The following is a 16,710-nucleotide window of genomic DNA, read 5'->3' on the forward strand; positions in this document are numbered from 1 at the left end:
CTCGCCCCTAGTCTTGCTAAGATAACTTTTCATCTTGTGCAGCCACAAACAATGAGAAGGAAGAGATTTTAATTTACACACAAGCTCACCATAGGCCAAAACTCTTCACTGGATTTGAAGTCTCCTCCTTTAAACTGAAGGCCTAGCTGTACCAAAACCATTTAAGATGCTGAGTCTAAAAGAATCTTTGGGAAAAATCTCTTCCAAGTTTTAAAGCCCAGCTTGATGCAGAAACCAAGATCATGTCTCCAGTTCTGTTAAATTTAAGTTTGATCCTTATGATTCCTTTTATTCTTCTGTAAACTGTAGCCCCCTTGATGTTACACTTGTACTGCCCAAGAATAAACACTGACACAAGGCAAGATGCAGCAAAGAATCTGCAGGAATATCCAACATTCAGCTTAATTCTGTCCTTAACCAGCTCCTGCTATTCCCAGAGCTGGACAGGAATTTGAGTGGAGAAGGCATAGTGCCAGGCAAGCCACTTTAGCCCCCCATGACAGACTCATCTGCACTTTGCAGAGAACACCACAGTGCCCACAGCTCTCACTCTTCACTGCTGACCCTGAGCTTGTCTAAACAGCCTTGTAAGTGGAGCTCCTGAGGCCACATCCAAGTCCTTTCACAACCTGGTGGCAGCAGGATGCTTGCTAACATTAGGGATTTCCAAGGGATTTTCCAGGGTGTTGATCCCAACACACATGCAAGGCTTGATCTACATGCATTAGGAAAGTTCCTCCTTCAGGGTAACAGCCCCCTGCTACCGAAGGGCTTCTGGTCATTCATGCTAACAAAAGGCATTATCTCTGCAACGCTTCCTTACTGCATCAACAGTGGAAGCATCTTTCAAGCTCTCTCCCTAAAAACAGATGCTGGAACAAAAGATGTTGTCTAGATGTCAGCACTGTTGGCTTTATCAGTGTTTTTGGCAAGGAGCGCAAATTGTATTTGGAAACTGCTTTCCTACTGTTTCATAGAACTCCACTTTCTCTCTGCTATTGGGAGGTGATGCTGGTTATGGGTGCTGGAAGAGTCCAGCACCACCATGGAGTGAATGCATCCTCTGCATCTTTGCCTTCCACTGAGAAAGGGCTTGCTGTGATATCAATTATGGGGAAAAAAAAAAGGTTAAAGTCCATCTTTGGAGCCATGCATGCCACAGCCCAGCCCCAGTACACAGTGCCTTTGCATGTGTGCTTGGCACATGGATGCCAGCAGACTGACTGTGCTTCATTTCCATTACCTGCCAGGCCTGACTCATCTCCCCAGCTCTTATCTGGAGTCACAAAGGCATAGCTGGGGGCTACGTCTGTGGCACAGCAACAGCGCTGTTGAATCAGAGAAATCATCTGCAGTCATCTCAGAGCAACAAGCAGCAACTTGTGAAGTGGGGTCACTCAAACAGTGCAGGAAGGTTAAGACAGCAGCACTATGGCCCATTCTACATAACTCAGGGGCTGTAGTGAGCTTGTGGTACTCACAGAAACTGAGAACTTGCCGCCATTATTGGCACGAGGAACCAGGAGAGGTGAGGCACTGCCACACTTGTGCAGGCTCCTTCTTCTCTGTACAGCGTTAAAAGCAGAACAGTAATAACTGCCCAGCACTGCCAGATGTGCTCAGATCTGTGCTTTCCACAAAAGCCTGACAATGCAGGGTAACTCTTGCATCCCCTGTTCCCCTTCACTGCAGTGCAACACTGGCAAGGACACTAAGCCATTCTGAGATGGGACAGTCACCCCGCTCTTATCATTTTAGAATCTAGGTATTGTATGCAATGGACATAAAGTTTATTACTGATATGTTTCAAAGGGGAGTGGAATAGCCATAAGGGTGCCCTTTGGTGGAATAATAAAAGAAAGCATATTTCAGATACTTTCATCCCTTCACAATGATCTCCCAGTTTTCATCTCACAATGCTGTTGCACTCATAGCACATCCTTTCAGCTCTCTCCTCTCTCCAGAGGTCCCTACTGTGAGACACTCCATTAGGAGAAAGAGGCACCTGCAGGTGCTGAGATTAATAATATTTAATGTCAGCAGAACCTTTTGATCATAAATACTCTGACATGCAGCAGATGTCTCCAAATGATACCACTGACTATGCCTCCCATCATATCACATGTCTTTTAGGTGCCCCTTCCTCTTAACCAAGCCTTTCAGCTGCTACTGGCCAGCAACTAAAAGAACTGGTTAAAAAATGATCCCTTATCTCTTTTGATCGCACAGACTGGGAATTTGATCTTCTTGTTCTGCTCTAAAAGGTGTTATTTTAAAGTCATTTTATCAAAACCAACACAGTCAGATTTGACGAAAACAAATCATTCTTCCAAATCTGCTGATTTTGTAGGCTGAAATGATGCAAATGCCAGGGAAGCAGGTTAGATGCCCACCCAAAGCTTGGACATGCTGTACGAAACAAATTCTGCCCTGCCTACAGCCTGTCCTGGCTTCTTTGACACCAGCATGTGCTCACATCTCAGAGGACAAGCAACAGCGCTGCCCAGACTTCAGTCTGCTCTGCCAGACACCTTCCTTTCAAAAATATGTCCTTGCCATCTCTACTTAACTGTGCTACTCAGAAAGAAATAGGCCATTCCAAACTGCAAAAACTTCTTGGCTCTGGCACAGAAAAGGAGACAATCTGGTATTAATAAAAGAAGTGTTTGCAGAATGGGACAGATCTGCTGTCACCATTTCACACATGAAGCAACTAGTCATGGAAAAGCACCTTCTCTAAAGTCAGTCTAAAGACAAGAAAAGGAAAATCTTTTACTTTATGCCACTATGGTCAAACTGCTGGACTTGCTGTAGAAAGGATTCAAACTGATTTTCAAATCACACTCTTCTGACTTACTGTGACCAAAACACCTCATAATCTTTTATGACAAAAATACAGCACAAAATACACAATCAATGAGTCACTGCTGATAACAAACTCACTTCTTTGAGACAAAGCAGTTTGTCCATGGCAACACAAACTTTCACGCATGAGCAGTTCTAGGCATTCTCACAACTAGAGATTTATTCCTTAATATTACACCCTACACCCAACATCTGAAGCTCCCATTTACAATCACTAGTCCTCCAACATATTCCAGCTCTGCTCACTTTTAAAAACAGCCAACAGATGATCTGCATTTCACCATGCTGGTACCCTTATGTAACAGAGAAATTCAGCTAAACTTTATCAATTTTGCAGTCGTTTCACAAAACTCATTAACAATGAACTCATAACTTGGCTTGCCACTTCATTTCTCCCATCACGTAAACTCCTTTCACTGGATACTCCAAATGAGCAGTACTGACAAACAGAAACCTAAAATGACCCAGCCCTTAAGCAAACTTGTTTTTATATTGTATTCCCCATAGAAAAATGTAACACCTGCTTTATCCTGCCTGAAAAGTCAGCCTTGTTCTTAAAGGAATTTGGAAGACAGAAAATAAAGGATGTCTTTTTCTGCGTTTTGTTTTAGTAATGTAACTTACCTGCAGTGCTTTGGTTACTGAAATGAAAATCTTTTTTTTCTCTTCAACTGCTTCCCTTCTACCAAAAATTTGCCACCTGCACTTTATATCATGTCCTTCCAAAGGCGTGTGGAACCTGAGTGATCATCCAAAAATGTTCACCTCCTCTTTATTTCTCCTGTTTTATTCTCGCCCTTCTTTTGCTTTTCTATTCCCGTGCTCTTATACAAGTCCCAACAAAGGCGTGTCGTGGTTTCCTGCCTCACCCTAACCTTCAAATTATCTGACACTCACGGAAAAAAAAGATCTGCCTCCAGGAATCAAACTTTATTGAAAGTAAAAATGCTCCTTCCTATTCGCTCAGGTAGATTAACTATTAAGATCCCAAAGGTATAAAGGCTTATGCCAGTGAACATGAACATGTATAACAGTACTTTCTGTTACATAATCTGAGATCTGTTTGGGAATCTTCTTGCAGGAAATTACATAGCACTTGCTGATGCCACTGCAAAGCTGCCTTCAAGGTAAGCATATTCTACTGCTTACAACAGGCTGAGCTGCCAGCTACTACAAACTGGCTGAAAAAAACTTAAGTCAGGGATCTGAAGGGTTTTGCCAACCTCACAGATATTTATGTCTGTTCAGAAGAAAGCAATATTAATAAATAAAACTACACCAAATTAAGTAAGAGACAAAATTTCTTCCACATATACTACATGCAAACTTCTCACTGCATAGGAACTGAAGCAGAAGGGCAGCCATGTTAAAGCAAACCTTCATCCAGCTCAGGACCCTGCTTTCTTGGCACAGCTCATTGTAACAGCTCTGGGAGCACCAGCTGATCAGGACAAGCACATGCAGATATTTTCCTGGTGTACAGTCAAAAGTGACAGCACTGCAGTCATTTGCAGTCATTTTTTTGACAGGTGGTTTTCCATTAGTTTGTTCAATTAGTTTTTGAATCTGTACATTTTATATGTACAGTGTCCTACAGTAAAGATTTTTATGGCTTAACTATACCTTGTGTAAATATTTTCCCTCCTACTGAACATAACAGCGCCATTCAGTGCCCTGTGCTTCTTTGTAAGAATCAGAATTCACCTTGGCTTTTCCCACCCTACAGATTTTGACAGATTTGTTCTGCTGAATAGGAAAGAAGTCAACGTTTCATGTAGATTTTTGCCCAGACCTTTTGAGGAGGTATAGCCTTGTACTGTAAAGATGGTACCCTACTCTTTTAAGTTCCATATTGGAAATTTCCAAAGGTGTGTAGGGACATGGCTGCTGTACAGCACTGCACTCCACTCTAAAGGCAATGCCCTGTGTTTTTGATGGGGATCAGGACCTCTTCAGAATTGATCAATGCATCTCCTAAATCCCAGACCTTGTATTCATATTTATCTTTAGTCAGGTATTTATGTAGCATAATTACTTCCCGGCATGCAGGAAACATCTATTACTCTGCTTTTGGAACACTAATCAAAGAACACTTAGTTGTCTAAACAAGCTGCATGTGGTAATTAAGTCATTAAGAGGTGTAGAACTCAGCCTGAGACCTGGTCAAACTGCACTTGGCTTTATGCCTTGACCAAAAGGATAAAAGTGGCTTTAGCTTTCTGAACTTCACACTCTTTGAACTTGACACAAAACTTTCCCTCTTGTCATCAGCTGCACTTCATTCACCTCATCTTACATTCACTTTCAGACAATCCAGTGTGTGCTTCAGACACACGTTGTTCAAGGAAGGACAGCACTGAAAGCACTGGGCTATTCTAGCTCTGTAAAATCTATCAGTATGAGGGAGACTTACTGGAATGGCACACAGACTTCACTGGAGCAAGGAACAGGACCTCACATTTTCAGACAAAGTTCTCTTCAAAGATTGAAGAAATTTCCACCCTCCTTTACCTCTGTCTATCAGGATTTTTTTAAGTATAAACAAAATGAAGACATCACAATTTTGATAAAATAAGAAAATGACAGTATTTTCATCCCTGCAATGTTGTGACAAAGATCCTGGTTTAATGTTTATTAAGAACAAAGTACTCAAGGAGCATTTCTTGATGAGACATTTGGCAAATTTCTCACTGGAAAGTTAAAGAAGGCGGAGGTAGGGTATAACATAAAGGCGATTTAAAAGGAAAATGAAAATAAATCACATCTTGAGAGCCTCTTGAGAACTGACCTCACACTTCACAGGACAATATAAGACAAGACGGAGTTAAGAGTGCTGCCAGCTGAAACATATTGATTAGTTCACTGAGGTCCCTGCTGGGCAAGTGTCAACCTCAATGACAAAATTTAGAGAGGTCCTGAGTTGTTCACAGCTTTTACAGAAGTTAGTTAGTGATTGCCTCAGATACTCAGAGTCACTGTAAGCCAGGTGTCTAGTGGCAGAGTGCAAAGAATTGCAGCAAACCCAGCTTCAGGTCATCAGCTGCCACTCCTGCACTAACAGTGGTGTGTGGACTGGTGGTTAGAGCAGAGGAGGCACTGTGAGCTCCTTCTGGAGTAAAAATCACCATCATTCCATCCCCCATCTGTCCTGATCAATTTTGATTGCAGAAGCCATATAAGTCTGCTGAGGTAGATACACATTCCTGTTGGATGTAACAATCACCATCATTCCATCCCACATCTGTCCTGATCAATTTTGATTGCAGAAACCATATAAGTCTGCTGAGGTAGAGACACATTCCTGTTGGATGTACCTGGGAATGTTCTACCAGATGCAGAGTTTGCTGCCTTTCCTGCTCCCAACACAAGAAGAAGCTGCAGAGACACTGAGCTTTCATCAATATCTTGGTCTGGCAGTTAGAGACATCAAATCTCAGCTGAAGACAGCACCATTTTCCTGGTGAAAGATGCTCCAGGAGTTTACGGCACCGATGCCTGCACTGAAAAAATTGAGAAGATGAGGCAGAACTCTGCACATTCACTGCTCCTGGAGCTGGGCTGTGCTACAACACATCTGAATCACTTCTTACTCTGCAAGGAAAGTTCAGATATAAAGGTTCTTAAAGCTGAACCAGCTTGTTTTGATGTGGCCATTCTCTAAAAGCTCAAGGCATGTTCATGGTTTAGAAGCAGACAAGTTATGATAACTTGTCACCTTCAAAGGAAACTGTGGAGAAAGGAATAAGGTGCACATTGGTCTGATAATTCTGTCTTGATTGGAACATAAATTATACAACTCGTGAATCAGCCATGAAGCTGACTGGAATAGTGCAGGCCCACACAAGGACGGTTTGCACAAGGAAGAAGAAACCACACCTACTTCTGTATAGCAACTGTAGTTCCCTCCATACCTTGGTTTTACAAAAGGCAGCCAGGCAGCCACTGAACCAACCAGAGCCTCTTGAGTCATCCCTTGACTCAGTGCCCTGAGTCCATGGTTTGCACATCATTTGGGAAACTCACCATGAGTAACCTCAGGCATGAATAAAAGCCTTGTTGGGAACTGCTCATCTTTTCTGGGATGCAGGGAGGTGAGTAATGTCAGGATGCAAAAAACCTTTGCTACTTCCATCTCTCAGGTCCCAGGTACTTCAGTGATCAAGAGTCTTGGCTGTTTGTACTCATTAATACAAAGATTGTACAGCTAAGGACTGCCTTTCCTCTCTCCTGGCTTTACATATCATTCCACATAGCTTCTCAGTGCAAACAATAAATAACAACATTATAATAAATTATATAATTTATAATTTTATAATATAATATAATTTTATTTTAATATAATTTTATAATTATATAATTTATAATAAAATTATACCTTCATATTACGGAGTATTATAAAACACAGTTTCTCAACAGTGCAGGACAAACTGAATTGTACTGGCCCAGAGAGGTGGGGCTGGACTGCTCTGCTGGGGCACAGCAACTGGGAGGAAGTTGCTGAAGACTTGGGCTTGCTGCTCTTATCACCATGTAGACAGGAGGAGTGGGTCTTTCCAGCAGCTGTAGACAGCTCTGTATCTCTGCTCAGACACGAGTTTGTACAGACACCAAGGCCCTGGTGCTGCCATGGTCCTCTGCAATACAACTGCCTAATATTCCTAGCAAGCAGCCCAGTCCAAGGACAGGGGATGGACATTGTCTTGTGTCTGTGACTGCTCCTGATAATGTAAGTTTTGGGGACAGACAGATCCAAAAAAACCACACCTCTCAGAGGCCCCCTTGTCCCCCATGTTGCTTTTTATGCACATCAATGCTTGGGCACATTTTACATCTCAGTACAGGTCAGGCTGTACAGCAGGAGTTGGCTGGCACAACCAGGAGAGGAGTTATCACCCATGTCAGACTCACCTCTAAGGGCATCAAGGCTGCGATGTAAACAGATCTGTGTGCAAAGGTGACCTGCTGTTATCTCCCCCTCCCCCTCTCTCCACACTCCACCCCACTGTCCCCATAGAAATTAGGGAGCTACCCCAGCTGTCCAGCTCACTACAGCATCTGCCAGGCAACAGGGCTATGAAGCAGATGAGCCTGATCACTGCCTCTCTGAGAGGTTTCATTTCGAGTTTAAGTGAAGTCATTTGCATCCATAAGACTCTTCTCCTTCGCAGTGCTGGCATGATGAATAATCCCTTTCACTTTGTCCTCTAGGTAAGAGTTGCCTGCAGCACATGCTGCATATGGCAGCACAGCTATGAGCTGGCTGAGGCTCTTGTTTGATGCTGGTAGTTATTCCCAATGAGCCCACTGCCCAATCTGCTGGGTCAAAAGGAACCAGTCCTTGACTATTTTACTTACCATACTATGCAAGTTGCATTCACAGAATCAAATAATTTCCTGTCCCCCAGCTTTCAGAGAAGTCCTGCCTGTTTGAAAGTTCACCTGAGAACCCTTAAAACAGTTTTAGCACCAGTGCCTTTTAGACAAAATCTATGCATGCTAACCTCACACAGTTCAGGGCTGTGCTACAGCACATTTGAATCACTGAATATTTGAATATCTGAATATCAAACGTTTCAGGCAGACAGCAAAGGGACATAACCAGTGCCAGATGACCTGGCTGTGGTGCTGCCAATACACACAGTGGAGAAAAGGCAAGCTGTTTACAAAAAACTGTCACCATGGGGGAAAAAAAAAAAAAAAACAACCAAAACCCAAACCAAAACAAAATATTTAAGAAAATGTCCTTCTGGCAGCTCCAAAGAAAAAAAGATATGGTTTGTGAACAGCTCACCAGCACATCCATGACTGAAATTTCAAGCAATTAGTATTTCAAACAAATAATTCTACCAGTTCTAGCTGTGCCAGTCCAAAGCCTTCAAATTTAAGCACCCTTACAAAAAACAACACAGGGAGAATTGCAGTACAAACTGTATACAGGACAAAAGTTGGAGACAAAAGCTCTGCTTATCTTGGAGATCTGCCTCAGAAAATTATGGGTGTTGGCAAATAAGCATGATTTCTGTCTGCAATCTTAACAGAAAATTCAAGGCACACATTGGCAAAAAAATCCTGATGAAAAATTTCAGGCAGGCTAAGCTACAGTTTGTAGCAACTCACCTCCTACACAGAGAGATGGATTCTTGTTAGCAGGAAGGTAAATGCAGGGGACAGTGCCTGAAGTGTCTCTGAGAGCAGTCTTCTTTTGCTTTTCCCTTTTCCAGTCCCATATATTCCTGCCCTCCAAGTCCTTTTCCCTGCTAAGCTTCAAAGTGTAATTTTTGGATCAAGGATTAATTTATAATCCAGGAATCTCTGAGAACAGAAGTATCACCAATGCTGTGACATTCAAGTGAGTTTGTGCATAGAACAAGAATATCTCCTGGAAGTACCTGGGCACTGAGAAGAAATGAAACACAAGATTGTGCTTAAAGCCCACAGCTCATACCCAGTCCAAGGAAACTGACCAAGCACTTGGGACCACTGCTGGGGAATAAGTGAAGAAAGCACCAGGCCTGCTGCTGCAGGGACAGTTGAACTGCAATCTTAGTCTGAAATCTAGGACAAAATGGAAATCAAAACACACTGATTTTTTGTGGAGAACCGAGAGAAGGTTGTCCCAATCGTGAATACAGTCACTTGGGACGTGCAAACATGTATTGTACAGTGATTTAAACCTGTGAGTTTTGCACTGCTCTCTCCAACCCTGTGATTAAACAGTCTGTCCTGAGCTGAAGGGGCTTTGAGAAAATAATGAGGTTTAATGGGGCTTCCTTTAAAATAATGAGGTTTTTGAGGAAATTGTCAAGCTTAGGTGCAAAGTTTCTGAGTGGGGGGGAAAAAAGGGGGGCTGTACAAACATGTTAGAACATATGTTCTCCGTATATCCTGCAAAGTTTTGGCTATCCCCCATGAAAAATAAAGACTGAGGCCATTCAGTAAATTTTCTGAGTCAGACTTTAAATGGAAGGCTGCAAAGTTCTACAAGATTTCTGTCCAGAGATGGGGTCCGTCAACATCAACCTTCTTCTTTGCTAGGAAGTTACTTCTTGTGATTAGGCTCTCAAGCATTTCAGGGTGGTGCTCACTTTTCACTGCCAACGTAAACAACAGAATGAAAAGTCCCTGCTGGGCTACTATAGTGTTCCCTCTAAGGGAACATGCTCAGCTGTTAGCCCTGTTTATTGCCACTGATCATTATGGATTTATCATGGATTGGAATTTATCACAGTACAGACTGGTGTTATAATTAGGGATGGGCATTTCAGCCCACATCAGCTTTTTGTTCTCCTGGGTTCTTCACAACCATAAATCAATTTCCAAACACATGCTTATCTGAGTATTGCAAAACAGTTTTAAATCAAGAGCTTTCTTTACATTAGCATAAAGCTGGATTGGGCTTGTTCATGTTGCATTTGTTTAGATCTGGATTAATAACACACAATAAAAGAGCAATCTGGATCTTATTTTGGCTCCAAAGGTGACACAACACTTGTTATAATTGCTTGTGGCAAGAAAGTGTGTGAAACTGCTTTTATTCCTGTTTTTATTGCTATTTATTTGCTGAACTGGTCCTCAGAAAGGCTTGAATCCTTCTTGGCCGCTGTCATGCTGCACCTGCTTTTCCTGGGGCACACAGGCTCAACCTGCCATGTGCAGGCTTGCAAAGCCCCAATTTAAATGGCACTCCTTTATTAGAGGATACATTCCAGAGGCATAAAATATTATTATCCGATACACATGACTAGAAGACTGCTGATCTCCTGCAGGACTGCAAGCACAAGATAGGACATGAGACAGGGTAAAATTGCTCTCCTGAACACACCTCAAGTGGCGGCTGGAAGCTTCGGATGTGTTGTCAGTACTGAGGCTGAAGACCCTTCTCTCTCACACTGCAAAAATACTGAAGCTAAAGAATGAATCAATCTCAATGAGACAGTAGCTCTCACTTCTTCAGTTGTCTCTTCTGTGGAAACATTCTCCTACATTGTCAAAATTATGTTTCCAGCACTTTTCTACCTATTCCAGTCTTCAGGAATTTCTCAGTATCCTCCTCAAGACAGAGGTATTAACAGCCGTCTTTCTACTTCTTTCACAAATTTCCCTCATCTTCTTTTTTTAGCAAGTAGTTATGGGAATTTATTAATTCCTAGGTTTTGAGGTCATAGGAGAGAAGCTTATTAGAGAATTGTTATTTCAATTCACATTGAAACAGAGATGTGTTAGTTTTTCAAATTTAGTATTTCAACTGTGCCTGTATTTCCATGAGGAAGTTATAGGTGTCTTCACCAGAACATACTTCTGTCTTGACTTGTTGGGTCAATTGGTTGTTTACAAAGAGACTCCTTTATGTGATGTTTGCAGAGAGCAGTGTTCTTTTTACAATTGGTCATTGAAATAGTTTGGAGAAAGTAAAATGTCTACAGTGTGCTGCCTGCTCTCTGATGGTTATGCTGGAGATAGCATAGACCTGCGCTCTCTTCATGAGGAAGCTGGCACAGACTGAAATTGGAATCCTTTTTTTCTCTACACTGGGATTTTTTGTACGATCTTGGCCAAAAGGTACAAGGTCTATCTTGCTCAAATTCTGCTGTTAAACATGGATTTTTATAAATAGTAGTTATTTATCTCTTTCACCCGTATCTTGTGTTAAAATTATAGCATTTGTGGACTTGCTTCTATTTTGACACACAGCACTTCAACAACCTTGATCAAGTTTCTCATCTACATCTGTGACCCTGGCACAGAATTCCTGACCATACAAATGTCCCCACAGAAAAGAACAAACCAGATCCACAGAAAACAGTCACAACACAGACTCAATACTTCTCTTCAGAAACCGTTTGGAAAAAAACCAGATACAAGAGTTAAAATAAGACATGCCTCACACTTTCTTTTTTGCCTTGACTCAAGAGTCAGTTAAGAACAGACAACTGCAAAAGCTGGAAACTGTGGCTGGAGTCACAATGCAGTTAGAGACACCATTTATCAATAGTTAGAATAAGAATAAATATCTGAGCAATATTACAGAAGCAAAAAGTCATGCCTTACAGCTCATTAAGAAGTATTTTCCAATTTTTTTAATGATCTCTCACTGTTCTTTAATCTAGGACAATCTTTTAGTTTGCAGCTTTGTTCTCATGTGGGTTTAAAGCAGTTTTCAGCACCATTCATGGTTATTTTTGTTTATGCTCCCATTCTCTCAGAATGGGAAACTTTCCAAGTTTCTCACTTTTCATTAGAGATCATGCTTCTGCAAGCAAATCTCTAGCCAGACACACCTTTGCCATACAAACCACAAGTGATATGCTAATTCCAACCCAAAAATGTGTGTTCAAGAATAAACAAAGAGGAGATTTTTGACCCAGAAGAGAACAGATGAGTGTGAGCCCTCTCATATTACTTAATTCTGCCTTGTAAGAACAGAGGTAGAATCCTAGAACCACAAAATGGTTTGGGTTAGAAGAGACCCTAAAGACCCTCTAGTTCCAGCCCCCTGCCATGGGCAGAGGCCCTTCCCACTAAACCAGGCTGCTCAGAACGCCATCCAACCTGGCCTTGAACACTTCCGGGGATGGGGCATTCACAACTTCTCTAGGCAACCTGTGCCAGTGCTTCAATACCCTCACAGTATCCAATTTCTTCCTAACATCTGATCTAAGCCTACTCTCTTTCAGTTTGGAGCCATTCAGCTCTTGTCCTGTCACTATCTGCACTTGTCATAAGCCCCTCCCCAGCTCTCTTATGGGCTCCCTTCAGGTACTGGAATGCTATCATTAAGTTGTCTCACAGCCTTATATTCTTGACCATGCAGTCTCTGGAATATCTACCCATGTCTGCTGGTGTAGTAGTAGTAAAAAGAGTAGCAATAATAACATAACAATAATAAGACCTAATATTATTTTTTTAGAAATCATGTAGCTCTTTCATTCATGGCAGTCTTACAGTTAGCTCACGTGTAGTAGGAACTCAGACAATCCTAAATTGCTGCATCTATCACAATTCATTTAATTGAGTGGTCACTCTTTGCCATGATTAAAATGACAATGTTAAGATGACAACTGTAGGACCAGCTCTCCAATATGCTGGAGAGAGCTTATGGAGATCTTTTTTCTTTTCACCAAGACTCATTTTTGTGCAGTTAGGCTGGAACACTTCTTCATTTTCCCTCCTGACTTCATTTCTCTTGATGGTCCCAAGCTGGCTGAGGGTCACTCTGCCTGGCACAATGGGGGTTTTCCTGGAATAGCTCTTAGCTCACTATTTTTGCTAAACAAGTATTACATTTTGCTAAACAAGTATTTTGCTAAACAAGTATTACAATTTCAGTTGCAATGAGCAAAACAACAAACATATAAACAAGGAATTTTCAGAGAAACACAATGAGCAGCAGCTGGCTTTACTGGGAAAGGCTCTACATAATTTGGTTCCCAAACTGCAAGTGGCACTTTTACTCCTTGCTCTCCCCAGTCAGTGACAGCAGTGGTTCTATCACTCCTTCATACAACTTCACCTGTAAGAGGATCTCATTTTACAAACCAGCTTTTCGCCAGTACCAAGAAGGGATTTAAAATCAAAAGTAAAAGGATGAAAGATGGCATGATGGTAAACGCACTGTGTTCCAGCTACTCAGGTGGAAGGGCAGAACCCTGGTGAAAAAGGAAGGTTTCCTTTCCAGGACTTGATCACTGACTTCAGACTAGCAGATTATTTTTTCTAAATAGTTCTGAGGAAAACATTTGGAAGTGAACACTCAAAACTTGGATCCAAGCTATTTAAGTTGCCTCTGCTTCCAGTTTCTGGCAGGTTTTCTGACTTGGCTCCGAACCTTTTGACTGTGCCCATCTCTATTTTCATGTCTCTGCTTGAAAAATCCTGTTTCTTATCCAAAGCACAAAGGTATTGCCTTTTCCAAAAGCCAGGTCTGTTGTTTGTCACTTCTTCTCAGCAAGATGACTGGCTGGAAACTTAGTTGTTACTCAAACTTTTCATTTCACAGCCATTCAGATTCTCATTAATTTGCTTCCATCAGAAATTCGTCTTGTGAGACCTATGATAACACGCAGCTTTCTCTTATTAAAATCAAGGCATTCTGGGCTCATCCTCACTCCATATGTTGTGTATTTCAGACATTCCTGCTGGCATGGAGCCTTTTGGGTATTTTTATTGTTATCAAAGGGTTTCCAGATGCATGGTATGGTGTCTGCTTTCCTTACCCAGTGCCTGCAAAGGTGCTTTTTGGATTCTACTTTAATAATATCCATGATTAAAGTTGTCAGCTGAAGGCTTTGTAACTACAACACCTAAAAGTGTTTTTAGTTTTCAGCATAAATTAAGAAGTTCAGAACAAAATATTTACACTTCTTCCCCAAATATTAAAATTTGTATTAAGAAATCATTCTGTTAGGCACAACAGTCATATAAAACTAATGGATAAAACACAGTACAGGTGGTGATCTGAAGTACCCTCACTAAAAAGTGCTTATATTTTTTGGAGTTCAGAACACTGACTTCACTGAAGCCATTTCATTTTGAAAGATGAGGCCAAAGAAGAGCACTGATCCACTGTTCCCACTTCAGTCAGAACAGCATTTGTCTAAGCATACAAAGAAGAACACTGTGAGAGTCTTATACATTTACTTTGATGGTACATGTGAAGTTTTAAACACATAAAACCACACAACTATGGAAATTAGGGCTGAAAAGGCCTTCAATTAGGTTTCTTGTCCGTCTCTGTCCAAAGTCCACCTCCACATTAACTATTCCTCAAAAATTATTTAAAACACTTTTAAAACTTTCCATAAGGCTTCAGAGCCTCCTGATGTGATCTGTTCTGTAACTCCCATACTTCCTGTCAGAAAATGTCTTGAAGTTCCAAACAAGTATCTTGAGCCAACAATCACTTCCCTTCTTCCCTTTTCAGTGTAATTCATCTCCTTTCTTGCTGTCACCTTTTATGTATTTGAATGTTGTTGTCACATATGCCATGAGAGTTTTCAACACCACACTAAGCTTCTCCTGTTCCTGCAGCTTTCCTCAGACACTGAGTTTCCCAGACCTCCAACCACTGGGAACTACCTCCAGCCTTCACAGGGAGTACCCATGTACTTAAAGCTACACACATTTTAAGTACTGTGCTGAGCTGGGGACTTAATTTCTAGTGTTGCCCAAGGCTGTCAAACACATGCTGGTCTGGTTTAATTGCATGACATTTCAGTTAATTATTGTTTTGATGATAAATCTGGCAGTTTTGCAAATGACTAAAATTGTAACTGCAGGAAAAATTACCCTATTTTGCTAATGAAGGACAAGCAGTGCCAAGCTGTTGTGAACCTTATCTACCTGACCAGCAGGCAGTGTTTAACTTCTAGTTTTGTAAGGTATTTCCTCAAGAGTGTAGGCATGAACGGTGTGTATTGGTCACTGGTGTTCTTAGTATGTCTGGAACCAAATTCATTTGCTAATAAACAGCCATGCCCAATACCTAATGCACAGTGAGACACTGATACACATATAGCCTCATCCATGAAGAGGTTCAATCCCCTCCATATGAGTACCCAAAAAGTAGCAGAACAGCATCTGTGGCAGCTGACACATGCCAAGTGTATGCAATCAAGCAAAACATAAAGAAATCAACAAGGCAATACATGTGCATAAAATATTATAATGAGAATTTAGGCAGACAGAGACCAAGTGGGAATAAGATGGAATGGAAACAGAGACTAAGCAATTGCCAGAGTCAAGAGCAATTAGCTCACAGGTGGGAGGGCAGTGAACCATGGCTGGGCTGGTGTTAAAGGGGCTATTAGAATTACATGCTCCTACTTCTGTTCTGTTTACTTAACTGTAGCTATTTCCAGTGTCAGCAGAATCCTTCAGCTTTTCCTAAAACTTATGCATATTGTTTGCACAATGAATGAACAACAAACTAGTAAAGAAAGACCAACATCTAGAAGCAAGTCAAATGCACAATAAAAAATCTACAGTTCGCAATACAAAACAACTTAGCAATAAGCAAGTGTATGACCCAATACAAGGCAACTGTTTGTCGTGCACTGTATGAATGTGCAATATTCACAGAATGTGTCTGTCAAGTATTCAGGAACTGTCAGGGCCAAATGCAAACAGTATTTTAAAGAATTAGGAAGAATGTACTAAGAGTGTTCCTTCAATGCATTTTTTAAATACTTTACTTAGGATCTCCATTTTGTAAAATCAGTGGAAAAATACACTCAACATTCCTTTGTGGAATATATTCTAAAGATACTCTAAACACACACCCATCTTTTCATGAAAACCTTCCTGATCTGGTAACCACCCCTTGGGATTCTTCCACCTAAGCTGATGTATTCACAGTTTAATTACCTACAGCACCAGTTTGAACATGGCTGTAGGACATAATTGTAAAGTCTTGGAGTAGAGCTCCATTAATTCTAGTCATGGCTTTAACAGACCAAAACATGTAAGAAGGCTGCATCTCCTACACAGCTGCTTCCCACAAAAAAAGCACTTGAGCATTCAATCTTACCTCGCTTTACTTACCTTTCTTCTGCCCAAATTATGCAGATGAACAAAATTATTACAAATTAATTAAATGAAATTAGTTGATATAAAATCATCAATTCCCATGAAATCACCTAAGCTAAAGATGAAAATGGCCCATGTGGTTTTGCTGTTTAAAAAATAAATGCAGCAATAATTAACAGCTGCAATAGAGTTTGTCATGGTAACCTCAGAGTGTGACATTTAATCCTTCACATCTGGATATTAAATCATTGCAACTTCTCCATCGTATCTGTGGGGATGGTTCTCGCACATAGGTTTACTTTAAAAAGTAAATCCTTCTTT

The 16,710-nt window shown here is 41.2% G+C and overlaps 1 protein-coding gene across 1 annotated transcript in view; it reads right to left on the reverse strand.

Moving 5' to 3' along the window:
- COL17A1 (collagen type XVII alpha 1 chain) overlaps positions 1 to 3,718 on the reverse strand; it is a 39,157-nt gene extending 35,439 nt beyond the window's left edge. Inside the window, exon 1 of the mRNA XM_018910632.3 lies at positions 3,490 to 3,718. The gene's annotated coding sequence lies outside the window, so the exon portion shown is untranslated. The remainder of the gene's footprint in view (positions 1 to 3,489) is intronic.
- Between the last annotated feature and the right edge of the window lie 12,992 nt (positions 3,719 to 16,710).

This window comes from Serinus canaria, chromosome 6, assembly GCF_022539315.1.
Source record: "Serinus canaria isolate serCan28SL12 chromosome 6, serCan2020, whole genome shotgun sequence".
In the NCBI taxonomy this organism is placed as follows: Eukaryota; Metazoa; Chordata; class Aves; order Passeriformes; family Fringillidae; genus Serinus; species Serinus canaria.